Source organism: Sciurus carolinensis, unplaced genomic scaffold (genome assembly GCF_902686445.1).
Source record: "Sciurus carolinensis unplaced genomic scaffold, mSciCar1.2, whole genome shotgun sequence".
Taxonomy (NCBI): Eukaryota; Metazoa; Chordata; class Mammalia; order Rodentia; family Sciuridae; genus Sciurus; species Sciurus carolinensis.
In genome coordinates, this window is record NW_025920131.1 from 411731 (window position 1) to 428434 (window position 16704).

The following is a 16704-nucleotide window of genomic DNA, read 5'->3' on the forward strand; positions in this document are numbered from 1 at the left end:
CATTCTAATTGGGGTGAGATGGAATCTTAGGGTGGTTTTGATTTGCATTTCTCTTATTACTAGAGATGTTGAACATTTTTCCATATGTTTGTTGATTGCTTGTAGATCTTCTTCTGTGAAGTGTCTGTTCATTTCCTTAGCCCATTTGTCAGTTGGATTATTTACATTCTTGGTGTAGAGTTTTTTGAGTTCTTTATAGATTCTGGAGATTAGTGCTCTATCTGAAGTATGATTGGCAAAGATTTTCTCCCACTCTGTAGGCTCTTTCTTCGCATTGCTGATAGTTTCCTTTGCTGAGAGAAAGCTTTTTAGTTTGAATCTATCCCAGTTATTAATTCTTGCTTTTATTTCTTGTGCTATGGGAGTCCTGTTGAGGAAGTCTGGTCCTAAGCTGACATGTTGAAGCTCTGGACCTACTTTTTCTTCTATAAGGTGCAAGGTCTCTGGTCTGATTCCGAGATCCTTAATCCATTTTGAGTTTAGTTTTGTGCATGGTGAGAGATATGGGTTTAGTTTCATTCTGTTGCATATGGATTTCCAATTCTCCCAGCACCATTTGTTGAAGAGGCTATCTTTTCTCCATTGCATATTTTTGGCCCCTTTGTCTAGTATGAGAAAATTGTATTTATTTGGGTTTGTGTCCATGTCCTCTATTCTGTACCATTGATCCACCTTTCTAATTTTATGCAAAGTTATCAACCAGTAGAATCATAGTGTTAAACAAAATGCCATTCTGTGGTAAAGATATTTTTTCTTTTCAAATTACTGTATTAACTGGACATGTTGACATATGCCTATAATTCCAAAAACTCAGGAGACAGAGACAGGAGGGTCATTTGAGCTGAGGAGTTTGAGGTATGCCTAGGCAACATAATGAGACCCTGTCTCTAAAAAATAAACAAAAATCAAAGTAAAATATTGTGTATTTAGAATGGTCTACAAATCGAGTGCAAGATAACATTTTTGAAGCCTTCCATTCTCATATAATTGTAGTAATATCTAGTAATATCTGTGATATTGCCTTAGTCCCTGGGGCTGCTATAACATAATACCACAGACTGGATGGTGGACAAACCACAGACATTTATTTCTCACACTTCTAGGGGCTGGAAAGTTCAAAATTAAGGCACTGTCTGATCTAATGCCTAGGGAAGATTCATTGTCTTCTCCTAGATGTTACCTTCTTGCTGTGTTCTCACCTGTTGGAATGGGCAAGGGGAGATCTCTGGTGTCTTTTTTAAAAGTGCACTAATCCCATTTATGAGGGCCCCACATTCATTACCTAACGGTCTGCCTAAGTCCTCACCTCCAGATACCATGACCTTGATCATGAGGTTTCAACATAAGAATCCTAGCAAATATTGACTTTATTTATTTACCCTGGGTTACCATTTGTAGAAAACCTAGCACATGAGTGTGGAGAGTTACTTAGATCATCTTAGAAGAGCTCTCCATATTGATCTTTCCTTTCTTTAATTAAAAAATAATCATGGTAGTATGAGTACTTAGCACGTAGATGCCTTAGGTTTGAGTCCCACCACACATGCACAAATTACATCTCCATTTCATGTTTTTTTTATACTTTTAAAAATTATTTTTTTACTTTTTATTTTTTACAGACTACATTTTGATTCATTGTACACAAATGGGGTACGTCATTTTGTTTCTATGATTATACACAATGTAGATTCATACCATTCATGTAATCATACATGTACATAGGGTAATGATGTCTGTCTCATGTCATGATTTTTCATACCCCCCCATTTCCTTCTACATAATCTAAATTTCCTCTATTCTTCTCTCACTTCTCCTCCACCCCCATTATATATCATCATCCACTTATCCAGGAAAACATTCAGTCTTTGGTATTTTGGGATTGGTTTATTTCACTTAGCATGATATTCTCCAATCCCATCCATTTATTTGCAGATGCCATAATATTATTATTCTTTATGGCTGAATAATATTCCATTGTTATAAATACCACAGTTTCTTTATCCATTCATCTGTTGAAGGGCCTCTAGGTTGGTTCCATAATCTAGCTATTATGAATTGATGTGGCTGTGTTACTGTGGTATGCTAATTTTAAGTTCTTTGGGTATAAACCAGAGTGGAATAACTGGGTCAAAAGGTGGGTTCATTCCCAGTTTTCTGAGGATTCTCCACACTGCTTTCCAGAGTGACTGCACCAATTTGCAACTCCACCAGCAATGTAAAAGTGTGCCTTTTCCCCACATCCACACCAACATCTATTATTGTTTGTGTTCTTGATAATAGCCATTCTGATTGGAGTAAGATATTAAAACAACTCTAAGATTTCCATTTCACTCTTAAGGGGCTAAAGTTGCAGAATTTTATATGAAGGAAAAATCAGGAGAACTTTTTAACTTTCTTCTAGTGGCCTACAGATGTGAGAGCACATTGTGTGAGCTATGTCATTAACATAGAACAAATGTGTGTCTTTTCACAACATCAGAATTTATTGAATAACAAATTTATAAGTCTTTAAACTACTTTTCATCAGTGACAGTTGTCTGAATACTCACAGGTCACTCTATAGTCATAATCCTGGTTATCACAAGTTCTTTCATTCCAATCCTAATTTCTAATATGTATAACACTCAAATCGCACATCATAATTCACACAATGATATATAAATGTGTCAGAAATAATAAGCAAGGACTGAGGCAGCTATAGGGTTATAGGATTCTGAGCCAAGAGTACAGAGCAAGATATGAATTCAGAGTCACAGATCACCTGTAGGTAGTCAGATTAGAATTTTAATGAACCATTTCTATGGAGTTGTCAAAAGAGAGGGTCCAGACAGCAGTTTCAGTTTCCAAATGTCAGCTTGGAGTTTTAGCTCGGAGTGCCAGCTTTCAGTGGGCAGTGCATAGTCATCCTGGGGAGGAGAAACTGCACTGCTGAGACCTATGGTGACAGGAAATCAGAGGTTCATTGCTGTGGCGATTTTCCTGGGCAAGGCTTGTAATTAGTGATCAGGTGATTGGGTCATGAAACATCTCCTTTCATGGGTCTTAGGTGGTAGAGTTACATCTGGTGAGGTTGATAAACTCCCATGTCTGGTGTTCCTGATATGATTTTGGTATCTAGGTACTCCCTGATTCAGCTCGATAAGTAGGCACATAAAAGTTATATTTCAGTTTGTGCTTTATGGTGGGGCTGTACAGATAAGGGTTGTTTATATGCACAAATAAGGTCATTCTACCTTGGCACTTACACTTAAAATAGAGTAATTCATGGAAAACTACTGCTTTATAAAGTGGAGTAAGTCAGATTTAGGAATCGTGCAAAAACTGCTGTTCTATACATCATGAAGTAACTGAGAACAGGTCACAGTCTGCTCTCTACCTGCATGAGAAGATGGAGGTATAAATCTTGAGCAAATGTTTTTTGTGTCTAACAAGTTTTGGTGAAGTGGACTTCTAATGAAATGTGATTGATGAAGATTTGCACTTCAGTATAACATCCTTTAAGTAGACTCTGGAGTAGCAAAATATTATATTAATAGCTAAAGTTCTATCACACTTGCTTTCAATGGTTCAATTTCCAGTGAAACTGTTATTTAATATCACAGGTATTCTAGACTCTAGAGCAACTATAAAAATTCTAGAAGGAGCCATTTGGATCACAGTGTGTCTCTCTTTCCTTACACTGATACACACGCCTATTGTTTAGGTCATGCATCATCAGAGATTTTCCTGTAAAGGGAGAGAGTAAATTAGGCTTCATGACCATAAGGTCATATTGACAATAAGGTCATATTGACAGCCACAGCCAATATGAAAATGAATTGCATGGCTGTGCTGTAATATCATTGTATTTACCAAAACAGGCAACTAGGGATGGGGTTGTAGCTCAGTGGTAGAGTGCTTGCCTAGCACATGTGATGCACTGGGTTCAGTCCTCAGCACCACATTAAAAAAAAAAAAAAACACCATAAATGAAGGCACCATAGGCAGCTAGCCCTCAGGCCATAGATTGCTGATCCCTGGTTTGGAGAAAGGAATTATGGACTGTTATTCTAAAAAAATGATGTTTATGTATTTGAAATAAAATAATGATACACACACACACACACACACACACACATACACACACACAAACACACACAGGCCTGAATCACCTGTGGTCCACTGTGATATTCTGGTTTTTCCTCCAAGTGCTGGTTATACAGGGATTTTAACTTTGCCAAAATTCAACAAGCCAGGTACTATAATTTGTACATATTTCTACATGTATGTTATTTTTTATTTTATTTATTTTTATTGTTTCCCAGTGCTGGAGATTGAATTCAGGGTCTTGTGTGTGTTACAAGAACTCTACCACTGAGCTATACCAGTAGTCCCTGTATGCTATATTTTAATACGCAGTTTTAAAACATCCTAATACTGCTCTCTCTTTCTCTCTCTATACTTCCAAACATTTCTATGTGACTGACTGTACCCACACCCAAGGTTATTTTCTTGATATAGTTTTTATCTCATGTGTGTGGGTGGGTATGCATGCATATACGTGTGTTTGGTAGTCAATATCAGAGTCTCTTGCATGCCTCTACTCCCAACCCATAGGCATGGTTCTTAAGCCTGTTTCATTTCTTAGCTCATTTGCATCTAGGCTGAATTTGAAACCCCTACAAAATTATCCCTATTATCCACTGAGAGATATTCCAAAGAGTAGCTTTCTTTCTGGTTCTTCCATTTCATCAGAAATTTCACAACTACCCACTTTCCCACTCATTCTCAAAAGGTTCTTAGCATCTTTTTCTCTCCTAGGACTTTCTGTGAAGGTACCAAGCCAAGTGAGGACTCCCTAATGCTTCATTCCTTTCAAGCAAAATGACAGGGTGTGAAAACCTGTGTTCTAGCTCTTGAGGAATTTCAAAGTGGCCAGTGGGCTAGAGTATGGAATTTCAGATGAAAATAATTCATCAGAATTTTATTTTGAGAAGAAAGGAGGCTGGGGAGATGGCTCAGCTGGTAGAGTGCTTGCCTTGCAAGCACAAGGCCCTGAGTTTGATCCCCAGTACCCCCCCCCAAAAAAAAAGAAAGGAGATTTTCAATGTCATGCATTGAATACAGTCCCGAGATTATTTACCATTTTAAACTTCTCTTATTGGGTTCTGAGAGCTTTCTACATATGCATTAGCTGTAAGAGCAGATTTTGTGTTCATTTTTCCAGAAATGCTTGTTAATATTTTTAGAATTTGGAAAAGAAGATTATAGTGTTTTTGTATTAGTAACTTATTTTTTTCAATGCTGTAAATTTAACCCAGAGCCTCATGAATGCTTCAGCAGGTACTTTACACTGAACTCCACCTTCAGGTCTTTTAAAATTTTATTTCAAGACAGGGTCTCACTGAGTTGCCCAGGCTTACCTCAAACTTGGGATCCTCCTGCCTCAGTCTCCTGAGTAACTGAGATTACAAGCCTGAACCATCATATCCAGGTCATAGTCACCTTTCAGAAAACAAAAACTTGTACCAAGATCCTAAAAAGTATGTGCAACATTTATTTCCAAAATTGTTTTCCAGGGACTTATCCCAAGGAAGTCAGTTGTTCAAAGAAGCATAAGATTGCTATGAGATAAATAAGCTAGAATTATTATACATAATAACTTAGCCTCAAACTCCTGGGTCAGGTGATGACATGCAGCACTGTGCCTGACTAAATTGAGTTCTATTTAATAAACTAGGGTCTATTCCTAAATCCAATGACTGAAGCAACCAGTCAAAATAGGGTGTGCTACTATGACTACTGATGGCAATATATATTGATGTTATATTTTCTCATCAGTCAGGACTCCAGATTTTCTTACTCCAAACCCACACCAAATAGTTTTGATCAAAATAGATCCATTCAAAGGGGCTGGTAGCTCAGTGATAAAACATGTGCTTAGCATGTTTGAGGCCCTAGGCTCAATCACAGCAACAACAGTAACAACAATAACTATATATGTGTGTGTGTGTGTATATATATATATATATATATATATATATATATATATATATATATTTAATCTCACATAATCAAAAAGCATAGGCATCAATGTAGGAGTAAGTGTAGGCAGAGATGTAGCAGGAATTTGGATTTGATTTCTCTCTCTGTCTTGGAGAGCTGCTCTTGTTGGCATTAGTGCTATTCCCAGTGCATTCTATGTGCAGCATATGCTGTACATCTGGACTTTCATCTTACCAACTCAATGCCCAAAGAAAGACAGCATCTTCTTTCCAATTATGTCAACAAGAGCCTTGAGCTCATTTCACATTGGTTGAAACTTGGATTTTATTCCCATTCCTGAAATGATTATTATGGCTAGAGATGGGGTAAGACATGGGTAATATGTCTGGAATGAGCTGGAGGTAGGGTCAGAACAACAAAGACTGAGTATGTTGGAATGACTTCCAATAGGAATATCAGAGTGCTGCTATCAAAAGAGGAAATGAGGTTTGGGCAGGTAAAACCAACCAACCAAAATAATCCTCCCCCAAACCAGATATCTACTAAAATACCAAGTAAAATAAATATTAGTCATTATCAAAGGAAGAGAGATACCAATAGAGAAAAAATTGTAAACCCCTAGGACATGGTCTTTGGCCACTTTCATGAATATTTGGTGCATGAATCCAGGGGTACATGGATGATGAGGCCCATACACATGCATAGACTATTCTGGATATTTTCCATTCTCTCCTCCAGAGCACTCTTCACTTCTCCTATTTGTTCTGTTAACATCAGTTGTCCTCTTTGCTTTTGACTTCCACTTGCTTCTGAGGAGGTAGAAAAAGGGAGGGTGGGGATTTCTGAGTACTTATTCTTTTTTTAAAATATTTTTTGTAGTTGTCAATGGATCTTTTATCTTTTTTTTTAAATTTATTTATATGTGGTGCTAAGTATCAAACCCAGGGCCTCACACATGCCAGGCAAGTGCTCAACCACTGAGTCACAACTCCAGCCCCCTGAGTACTTATTCTTACCACTTTCTTGGGTGACTACTTTAGAGAGTCTGTATCCAGTCTTAATATTACATCTATTTGACAGCTCTCCCAATGGCTCTGGATTCCTCCCTCTTTCTCTCTTTCTTCAGGGCAATTTCTTCTCACTTACACATTGAGGGCTAAGAATATATTGAGACCTTGCTCTTACTAGACTTAAGGAATTTCACTAATTATTATGCTTTCTCCATAGTCCATTGACAACTTTGAAATTATTCTTGCTAAACTCACCTCAAATTAGTTATTTTGGAAATGTTACTCTTCCTATCAGCACCCTGACTACGACAAATGTGAGTATTTGGTATCGCTAGGTGATTGGGTTGTACGTGATAGTTATTTTTTCTCTCTTATTTACATTTCTAAGATTTTTCCATGGGAATATATTATTTTTTAATTTAATTTATTATGTACAAATATAAATATATAGATGAGCTAGTGGACTAATTACTTGAAGAATGATTCCCATGTCAAGTCCTATGTGCAGCCTGAAACAACTTTCTTACTAATTTTTTAGTAATATAATAATTAAATGAAAGTAAATGTTTTAGCATACATAGTTTAGCTCAGTTGTAGACCATCCCTCGGTTCAATCCTCAATACCACCATGTTATTTTTTCAGTTCATAGAATATACTAGAATTCTATTTACTGTACAGTCCCTTACCAGAGAGATCACTTGGGAGTTCTCTTTTTGCATTAACTTTCCATGGTATTTCAGTCCTTGAGATATCTAGAAAATCAGTCTTAGGTCTCTCTAAAATTTCTCTCCATCCTACTTCTTCCATGACTTTGTAGATTTTAAATCAGTCATAAATTTGATGGATTGCTGTAGCGAGTGCTCTTTGTTCAAAATGGTGGGAGGGTAGAAGATAAATCATAAAACAGTTTTCTGCTTAATCATGGTCTGTATTTTTCATATTCAGTTTTTAAAGTTTTGACTTAACGAATATCAGAGTTTTACTTGGAGGAGCAGGAAATAACATCAAGTTATATCAAGTTAGACAGTTAATGAATGTGACTAATTTGCTGACTAAAATTATTGTTCTTAATCTAGCTCTATTTGTGTCAAAACAACAGTTCTCCAAAGATGTCTGTTTCCTAACCCAGGGATTCTATGTATATATTGTTACATGGCGAGGGAGAATAAGACTAGATAGAACTAAGTGTGCTAAATAGCTGGTCTTATAACATTAAAATATTCCTGTATTATGTGGTTGGCTCCAATATAATCACAAGACTTTTTTAAAGTGAAAGAAGGAGAAGAACTAGAACCAGAGAGAACAGTATAAGAAAGATCTGAGTGATCTTTTTCTGACTTTGAAGATGGATAGTATGAGCCAAAGAATAAGGCAACCTCTAGAATCTGGAAAAGATAAGAAAACAAATTTTCCTCTAGAGCTTTGAAAAAAGAATTCAGCCTTGCTCCATTTTTTTTAGTCCAGTGAAATCCATTTCATACCTTTGTCCTTCAGAACTCTAAAATAATACATTTGTGATGTTTTAAGAGTAGTATGCAACTAACACTCTACCAATGATACTACTCTTACGAGACTGGGGGAAAAATGGTGTTAAAATTCTTGGAAGAGCATATTGGCATTGAAGTTAACAGCTTTGGCTTTGGAGACACTCAGTTTCTGATGCTTTTTTTTTTTTTTTTGCACTTATGGAATAATGTCACATTTAAGAATCACTAATCATGACCATGTATAATAGTGTGGAAAGGATGTGGAAAATGAACTAAATAGAAATAGTTACATATTTACATGATTACATGAGAAAATAAGGAGAAAACAATAGGTAGACTCCATATTTCTCATTTCTGAAACAGTTACAAGCCTCTAATTGACATTTGGTATTTTTTTCCTGAACTGCTGTATCAGGAAAAACCAGAGTACGTGTTAAAGACAATATTCTCTACTGTTTACTTAACAATACCAAAGTATGAGGATTTTAAAGTAAATGATGTGGTCTTAGGTTGAATTTTTTAGAAATAAAGCTTGTATATGTGGTTTGCTGGGGGGTGATCTCAGGTGAAATTGTAAGGGAGTGAGGGAAATCAGGATACGGCAAGGGAAGCAATAGGGAAAAAAACAGATCCTAGAACTTTAGGCTTATCTCACTGGGGAGTTCTGGAGCATGCTTGGTATTACAAAATTGTTTTATACTGGGAAAAGGGGACAGTCACCCTTTTGGCCTCTTTCTCCATATCAGTCAGTCATTGGTTATAGGTAGTAACCTTAAAGCCATTTACAGGTAAGTTCATAAGATTTTTAGAAGGATGCACCTGTAAGCTGTTAGTATTCAGCACTTAGAGCAGCTAGAGGATGGTACCCTGCCCCAATAAAGGGGATCTGGGCTGGTACCAACAGTGTCTGATGTTGTCCTGCTCTTTGGATCACTAAAACCCCTTTTCCCCTCATATTAACTTATTCCATTGGGGAATAAATTTTTTAGGATTATTATTATTTTTAATCCTGGGGATTGAACTCAAGGCCTCATGCATGCCAAGCATGTACTTCTGTACTCTACCACTTATACTCCCAGGTCTTCCGGGATTCTGGGTGATAACAATTTTGGGGGAATTTTTTTTTTTAGGAGAGTATTTATTCCCAGCAACCATCACATCTTTCCAGTAAAAACTATTTTTTAAAATCTTAAATTCCAAAAAATTAATAATCAATTCTCTAAATGGATGGGAAACTATAACCAAGAGAAGACAAAAGACCTTTTGTCATGTTTACAAAGTAAATGGTTTTTCTAAAAGATGTCAATATTTCTATCAGTAGTAACCATGGGTAGGTCATTGGTTGTAACCATATTGTACATATTGAGGTGGATAGTAAGGTTCCTGTCTGTGTTGTGGGGGATAATTGTTACCCCCAGGATTGTTCTTGCCACTGATTTGTCACTTGGCCAACCCCATCTGCTCTCCCTACCTCTAAACTGTTATCTTGCAGCCAATTGCCTCTATTTCTTTGGTTTCCACCAGCTTTGCTATTCCATTCCTCAATAATTGGAGCGGTTTCCGGAGGACGTTTCAAGTACTACTGGTATTCTTTATCATTTTCTGTGAATCTATTCGCAAACACCTCTTCAAAATTTGGAACAGCTTCAGAAGTGTCAGTCATCCTGAAATTCCGCCAAAGGCTGTGCCTGTGAGAGCCCGCTGGCCAGGCTCACACGGTAGACGCGACCTCCAGCCCCACCACACAGTGTAAGGTGGGACCACTTCAGCTCTTTTAGGTAACAGCTGGGGGAAATTTTTAATAGAAGAGTAGTGGGTCCCAATACTCACTGTCTTCTCCTCCTAACACTATTGTGAATTCTCCTCACTAATACTTCCTAATACTTCCATTGAGGGATGAATGCACTGGCTTGATAGAATTTGATTTGGTATCAGCAACATCTACTACAGAGGTCAGCAAGGATCCAGTTTCTTCACATCCTTCTACTTTACCATTATGAGTATATTGTATTTCATCCTCATGCTTGTTGTCTTGTGGTTTTTAGATATCTGCAAAAGCATTAGACAGCGATTTTCTTCAAAGGCAGGTTTAGAGGATGGGAAGAAACTAGACTTTCTTTGACCAGGAAGGAAAAAAATTGTCAGAAGCTCTTCCTCCTCAGGGCTTTCTACCTTTACCTGTTAGACTTGAGTTATATAACTACATCTACCTACAACAGAGGCAGGGACAGAAAGACTGTACAAATGGCAAGAGAGAATGTATCCTAATAGCCAGGAGTGGCCTTTGGAGGTTGCTGTTGAGTAAGCACTCACTGATGTCTTCTTAACCTCTGTGCTATCTGTGTGCTCTTCTTTTAATGTAGCACATAAAAACTTGGTCCTCAATTCTCCATAATTCATACAAACTTTGCCCTATCTCCAAATCTCATCCAACTTCTATTTAGCCTGAAGCTCAACATTTTGGGAGAAAACCATGTCTACATTTGAATTCTTACATTCAGTGGCCAATACTTCAAAGGCCAGGTTGTCTGTCACCAACACCCTCAAAATAAAATGATAGGAAAAATAAGAGATCCACAGTGAAGTTCTTGGCAAAGTGAAAATTAAGGAATGACTTTAGCAGTGCCATGGAAAATGAAGCAAAAGGAAAAATCACTAATAGTGATCTATATTTAAAATTTTCATATTTTGTTCATTATGGAATTTTTGCTCTGACTTAGATCTTTAAGTTAAAAAAAGTTAATTGACATAATCAGATTGTCTTGAACATATCTATGGTTTTAGCTTAAATTTTTAAAATTTTTATTAAATAGTATTGGTGTGTTTTGTTTTGTTTTATTTTGTTTTTGGTGCTGATGATTGACTCCATGGCTTCTTCCATGCTAAGCACATGCTCTACCACCAATTTAAAAAAATGCATATCTCAAAATGACAAATATTGGTGAGAATGTGGGGAAATTGGAATATTGTTGGTAGGCATGTTTTTAAAATGATACAACCACTGTAGAAAACTGTGGCAATTTCTCAAAAAGTAGAAATAGATTTACCATATTATCCATACCAAATTATTCCATTTCTGGGTACATACCCCGAATTATTGAAAGCCTGTGTTTTTAGCAGCATTATTCACAATTTATTTGTTTAACAATATATTGTTCAATTTATTGTTGAAACCAAAGTTAATCTACTAGCCTATATTTTATTTTTTAAATTAAATTTTTTAATTTGTTCTTTTTAGTTATATATGACACTAGAATTGTATTTTGACATGTTATACATATATGGAGTATAACTTCCCATTCTTGTGGTGTACCTGATGTGGAGTTACACTGGTTGTGTATTCATATATGAACATAGGAAAGTTATGTCTGATTCATTCCACTATCTTTCCTATTCCCATTCCCAATCTCTTCCCTTCACTGCCCTTTGTCTGATCCAATGAACTTCCATTCTTCCATCCCCCCTTAATTATTTTTAATTAATTTACTTTATTAGAGCATATAAACAACTGTAAGTTGTTTCAGTCAGTCTTCTTGTTGCCATGACTGAAAGACTCAAAAAGAGCAATTTTAGAGAAGGAAAAGTTTATTTGGGGGCTCATGGTCTCAGTCCATACACAGCCAGCTCCATCCCTCAGGGCTCAAGGTGAGGCAGAACACCATGATGGAAGAGTGTGGTGAAGGGAAGTGGCTCACAAGATGATCAGGAAGGAGAGAGAGAGAGACTTCATTCAAATTATATAAAATATACACCCCAAAGGTGTGCTCTTTATGACCCACCTCCTCCAGCCACATCCTACCCACCTTCAGTTATCACTCAGTTAATCCCATCAGGGGATTAATTCATTGATTGGTTTAAGATTCCCATAACCCAATCATTTCTCCTCTGAACTTTCTTGCATTGACTCATACATGAGCTTTTGGGGGAAACTTCACATCCAAACCATAACAATAGTTACACATAATAGTTGGGTTCATTTTGATAAAATCATACATGCATGGAATGACTTACTACATTTCAGTACCCAGTGGCCTCCATTCCTCCCCCCTCCCTCCTCCTATTCTCCTTCCTCAACTACTGCTCTTCCTTTCACTTGTTATTATTTTATTTCTGATTGGCACTTTATACATATACATAAAGATGTAATTCACTATGTTATACATAGTGTGATTTTGTTAAATGTAGTCTGCATTTTCTCCCCTTTACTATTCCCCTTCCCTCACTCTCAATCTCCTACTCAACTGATCTTCCTAATATATTTATGCTATATGATCTCCTCCCCACTTTCCCCCTTATTTTTCTCTAGTTTCTGTATGAAAGAAAATGTTCAATCCTTGATTTTCTCTCAGGCTTATTTCAGTTAGCATAATGTTCTTCAATTCCATCCGTTCATCAGCAAATGCCATAATGTCATTCTTCTCTATGGAAGAGTAAAACTCCCCTATATATACATACCACATTTTCTTAATCTGTTCATCTATTGATGAGAAGGTAGACTGGTTCCATAATTTGGCTATTGTGAATTGTGCTGCTATAAACACTGATGTGGCTTTGTCATTATAATATGTTGATTTTTTTTTCTCTTTATTTTTTTTATTATTGTACACAAATGGGATACATGTTGTTTCTCTATTTGTACATGGCGTAAAGGCATACCATTTGTGTAATCATAAATTTACATAGGGTAATGATTGATTCATTCTGTTATTTTTTTCCCTTCCCCCCACCCCTCCCTACCCTCTTTTCCCTCTATACAGTCCTTCCTTCCTCCATTCCTGCCCTCCTCCCTAAACCTAACTCTAACCCTAACACTAACTCTTCCCACCCCCCATTATGTGTCCTCATCCACTTATTAGCGATATCATTCTTCCTTTGGTTTTTTGAGATTGGCTTATCTCACTTAGCATGATATTCTCCAGTTTCATCCATTTGCCTGCAAATGCCATAACTTTATCATTCTTTATGGCAGAGTAATATTCCATTGTATATATATACCACAGTTTCTTTATCCATTCATCAATTGAAGGACATCTAGGTTGGTTCCACAATCTGGCTATTGTGAACTGAGCAGCTATGAACATTGATGTGGCTGTATCTCTGTAATATGCTGATTTTAAGTCCTTTGGGTATAGGCCAAGGAGTGGGATAGCTGGGTCAAATGGTGTTCCATTCCAAGTTTTCTAAGGAGTCTCCATACTGCTTTCCAGAGTGGCTGCACTAATTTGCAGCCCCACCAGCAATGTATGAGTGTACCTTTCTCCCCACATCCTCGCCAACACCTGTTGTTGCTTGTATTCTTGATAATCACCATTCTAATTGGGGTGAGATGGAATCTTAGGGTGGTTTTGATTTGCATTTCTCTTATTACTAGAGATGTTGAACATTTTTCCATATGTTTGTTGATTGCTTGTAGATCTTCTTCTGTGAAGTGTCTATTCATTTCCTTAGCCCATTTGTCAATTGGATTACTTGCATTCTTGGTGTAGAGTTTTTTGAGTTCTTTATAGATTCTGGAGATTAGTGCTCTATCTGAAGTATGATTGGCAAAGATTTTCTCCCACTCTGTAGGCTCTTTTTTCGCATTGCTGATAGTTTCCTTTGCTGAGAGAAAGCTTTTTAGTTTGAATCTATCCCAGTTATTAATTCTTGCTTTTATTTCTTGTGCTATGGGAGTCCTGTTGAGGAAGTCTGGTCCTAAGCTGACATGTTGAAGCTCTGGACCTACTTTTTCTTCTATAAGGTGCAAGGTCTCTGGTCTGATTCCGAGATCCTTAATCCATTTTGAGTTTAGTTTCGTGCATGGTGAGAGATATGGGTTTAGTTTCATTCTGTTGCATATGGATTTCCAATTCTCCCAGCACCATTTGTTGAAGAGGCTATCTTTTCTCCATTGCATATTTTTGGTCCCCTTTGTCTAGTATGAGAAAATTGTATTTATTTGGGTTTTTGTCCATTGTCCTCTATTCTGTACCATTGATCCACCTTTCTATTTTGGTACCAATACCATGCTGTTTTTGTTACTATTGCTTTGTAGTAGACTTGAAGATCTGGTATTGCGATACCCCCTGCTTCACTCTTTCTGCCAAGGATTGCTTTAGCTATTCTGGGTTTTTTATTCTTCCAGATGAATTTCATAATTGCTTGCTCTATTTCTGTAAGGTACATCATTGGGATTTTAATTGGAATTGCATTGAATCTGTATAGCACTTTTGGTAGTATGGCCATTTTGACAATATTAATTCTTCCTATCCAAGAACATGGGAGATCTTTCCATCTTCTGAGGTTTTCTTTAATTTCTTTCTTTAGTGTTCTGTAGTTCTCATTGTAGAGTTCTTTCACCTCTTTTGTGAGATTGATTCCCAAGTATTTTATTTTTTTCGATGCTATTGTGAATGGGGTAGTTTTCCTAATTTCTCTTTCTGAAGATTCATCGCTTATATATAGAAATGCCTTAGATTTATGTGCATTGATCTTATACCCCACTACTTTACTGAATTCACTTATGAGATCTAACAGTTTTCTGGTGGAATTTCCTGGTTGCCTCTAAGTATACAATCATATCATCAGCAAATAGGGATAGTTTGAGTTCTTCTTTTCCTATTCGTATCCCTTTAATTTCTTTGGTCTCTCTAATTGCTCTGGCTAGAGTTTCAAGGACGATATTGAATAGAAGTGGTGAAAGAGGGCATCCCTGCCTTGTTCCAGTTTTTAGAGGGAATGCTTTCAGTTTTTCACCATTTAGAATAATATTAGCCATGGGCTTAGCGTAGATGGCCTTTACAATGTTAAGGAATGTTCCCACTATCCCTATTTTTTCTAGTGTTTTGAGCATGAAGGGGTGCTGTATTTTATCAAATGCTTTTTCTGCATCTATCGAAATAATCATGTGATTATTTGACTTTAAGTCTATTGATATGGTGAATTACATTTATTGATTTCCTGATGTTGAACCAACCTTGCATCCCTGGGATGAAACCCACTTGATCATGGTGCACTATCTTTTTAATATGTTTTTGTATGTGATTTACTAAAATTTTGTTGAGAATTTTTGTGTCAATGGTCATTAAGGATATTGGTCTGAAATTTTCTTTCCTCAATGTGTCTCTGTCTGGTTTAAGTATCAGGGTAATATTGACTTCATAGAATGAGTTTGGGAGGGTTCCCTCCTCTTCTATTTTATGGAATACTTTGAGAAGTATTGGAATGAGTTCTTCTTTAAAAGTTTTGTAGAACTCGGCTGAGAACCCATCTGGTCCTGGACTTTTCTTTGTTGGTAGGCTTTTGATGACTTCTTCTATTTCATTACTTGAAATTGGTCTATTTAAATTGTGTATGTCCTCCTCATTCAGTTTAGGCAATTCATATGTCTCTAGAAACCTGTTGATGTCTTCGAAATTTTCTATTTTGTTGGAGTATAGATTTTCAAAATAGCTTCTAATTATGTTTTGTATTTCAGTCGTGTCTGTTGTGATATTTCCTTGTTCATTCTGAATTTTAGTGATTTGGGTTTTCTCTCGTCTTCTCTTTGTTAGTGTGGCTAAAGGTTTATCAATTTTGTTTATTTTTTCGAAGAACCAACTATTTATTTTGTCAATTTTTTGTATTGTTTCTTTCGTTTTAATTTCGTTGATTTCAGCTCTGAGTTTGACTATTTCCTGTCTTCTACTACTTTTGGTGTTGGTTTGTTCTTCTTTTTCTAGGGCTTTGAGCTGTAGTGTTAGGTCGTTTATTTTTTGAGTTTTACTTCTTTTATTAAATGCGCTCCATGAAATAAATCTTCCTCTAAGTACTGCTTTCATAGTGTCCCAGAGATTTTGATATGATGTTTCTTTGTTCTCATTTACCTCTAAGAATTTTTTAATTTCCTTCCTAATATCTTTTGTTATCCATTCATCATATAATAGCATATTGTTTAATCTCCAGGTGTTGGAGTAGTTTCTGATTTTTACTCTTTCATTTATTTCTAACTTCAATGCATTATGATCTGATAGAATACAAGGTAGTGTCTCTATCTTCTTGTATTTGCTGACATTAGCTTTGTGGCATAATATATGGTCTATTTTAGAGAAGGATCCATGTGCTGCTGAGAAGAAAATGTATTTGCTCTTGGTTGGATGGTATATTCTATAAATGTCTGTTAAGTCTAAATTATTGATTGTGTTATTGAGATCTATGTTTTCTTTGTTCAATTTTTGTTTGGAAGATCTGTCCAGTGGTGAGA

The 16704-nt window shown here is 36.4% G+C and overlaps 1 pseudogene; it reads right to left on the minus strand.

The window, feature by feature from the left end:
• Positions 1-9797: 9797 nt before the first annotated feature.
• LOC124974089 (RNA guanine-N7 methyltransferase activating subunit-like) lies at positions 9798-10146 on the minus strand (annotated as a pseudogene).
• Positions 10147-16704: the final 6558 nt, after the last annotated feature.